This window comes from Nerophis ophidion, linkage group LG12, assembly GCF_033978795.1.
Source record: "Nerophis ophidion isolate RoL-2023_Sa linkage group LG12, RoL_Noph_v1.0, whole genome shotgun sequence".
In the NCBI taxonomy this organism is placed as follows: domain Eukaryota; kingdom Metazoa; phylum Chordata; class Actinopteri; order Syngnathiformes; family Syngnathidae; genus Nerophis; species Nerophis ophidion.
Genome location: NC_084622.1, coordinates 61,324,622 through 61,327,121, shown reverse-complemented (window position 1 = coordinate 61,327,121; position 2,500 = coordinate 61,324,622).

The following is a 2,500-nucleotide window of genomic DNA, read 5'->3' as shown; positions in this document are numbered from 1 at the left end:
GCAGACGCACTAACCCCTCTGCCACCGTGAAGCCCGAACAGTGCAACATGAACTTTAAAAAAAAAAATACAAAAATAAATTCTCAAATGGAAAAAACCTCAATGTTGAAATCTGTCCTTCTTCCCTTAACTTGATGAAAACACCATCAAGTTGTAACTTAGGGTCTTTCTCACTTGGTGCTCAGACTAAAGAACTGAAACAAACATATGGACCAGGGGTCAGTAGAGGGCTGCAGGATGGAGGCCACCCAGAACCAAATATGCTCCTCAATGTCAAGTCAGGGCTTCCATGGAATGCTGGGAAGTAAAGTCAGTGCACGTCTGTAGCCAAACATCCCCCCCCCCCCCCCCTCCTCATGTGTCCAGGGACGTACTTACTCACTTTATAAACATAATATGAATTTTAAAAATAGGAAAAAAGATTTTGTGAGGCAAAAAAACATTGATGTAATCATAGTAGTATCGACAAGATATTCTATTGTACTTGGTATCATTACAGTAGATGTCAGGTGTAGATCCACCCATGGCATTTGTTTACATTCTGGCCCGCTAGCTTTTGTTAGCGGTGACGCCGTTGAGCTATTGTAACCTCCTACAATCATACAACACCAACATGATGTCGATGTTGATGTTCATGTGTGGATGTTCAACATCAACATCATGTTGATGTTTATGTCCATGTTGATATTGAACATAAAATGAACATGAACATCATGTTGATGTTAAACATCCACACATGAACATCAACATGAGCATCATGTTGATGTAGATGTTCATGATGAACATGACCATTAACATCATGTTGAATACGATCATGACCATGAACATGTTCATGTACGGGGACATGAACATCATGTTGATGTTCACGTTGAACGTGAACATTAACATCATGTTGATAGTTGATGTTGATGTTCATGTTGAACATGAACATGGCCCTGAACATGTTAATGTACATGGTCATGTTCAACATGAACATCAACATGATGTTGATGTTCATGTTGAAAGTGAAAATGTATATGGTCGTATGCAGCAACATCAATCAATCAATGTATTTTATTTCGTCAATCTTCACATAAAACAAAGAACAACAACAAGAAAAGAAAAAAAAACATCAACATGAACATCATGTTGATGTTTAACATGATCATCATGTTGATGTCCATGTTGAACATGAACATTAACATTATGTTGATGGTTGATGTTCATGTTGAACATGAACATGACCCTGAACATGTACATGGTCATGTTCAACATGAACATCAACATGATGTTCATGTTCATGTTGAACATGACCATGTATGTGTTCATATGCAGCGACATGGACATTATGTTGATGTTCAACATGATCAACATGTTGATGTTCATTGAACGTGAACATTAACATCATGTTGAAGGTTGATGTTTATGTTCATGTTGAACATGACCCTGAACATGTTCATGTACATGGTCATGTTCAACATGAACATCAACATGATGTTGATGTTCATGTTGAACATGACCATGTATATGTTCATGTGCAGCGACATGAGCATCATGTTGATGTTGAACATGAACATGACCATGAACTTGTTCATGTACAGTGACATTAACATCATGTCGATGTTGATGTTAATGTTCAACATGAACATCCACATAATGTGGATGTTCATGTTTAACATACATGTGAACGTCATGTTGATGTTCATGTTGAGCATGAACACGACCATGAACATGTTTATGTTCATGTACAGCAACATGAAAATCATGTTGATGTTTATGTTCATGTCCATGTTGATGTTGAACATAAAATGAACATGAACATCATGTTGATGTTCATGTTGAACATGACCATTAACATCATGTTGTTGTTCACATACAACAGGAACATCATGTTGATGTTCATGTTGAACATGACCATGAACATGTTCATGTACAGCGACATAAACATCATGTTGATGTTCATGTTGAACGTGAACATTAACATCATGTTGATGGTTGATGTTGATGTTCATGTTGAACATGAACATGACCCTAACCATTTTCATGTACATGGTCATGTTCAACATGAACATCAACATGATGTTGATGTTCATGTTGAACATGACCATGTATATGTTCATGTGCAGTGACATGAGCATCATGTTGATGTTGAACATGAACATGACCATGAACATGTTCATGTTGAGCATGAACATCAACATGATGTTCATGTTGATGTTTATGTTCATGTCCATGTTGATGTTGAACATAAAATGAACATGAACATCATGTTTGATGTTGAACATCCACACATGAACATAAACATGAACATCATGTTGATGTTGATGTTCATGTTGAACATAAACATGAACATCATGTTGATGTTGATGTTCATGTCCATGTTGATGTTGAACATAAAATGAACATGAACATCATGTTGATGTTGAACATCCACACATGAACATCAACATGAACATCATGTTGATGTTCATGTTGAACATGAACATGACCCTAACCATTTTCATGTACATGGTCATGTTCAA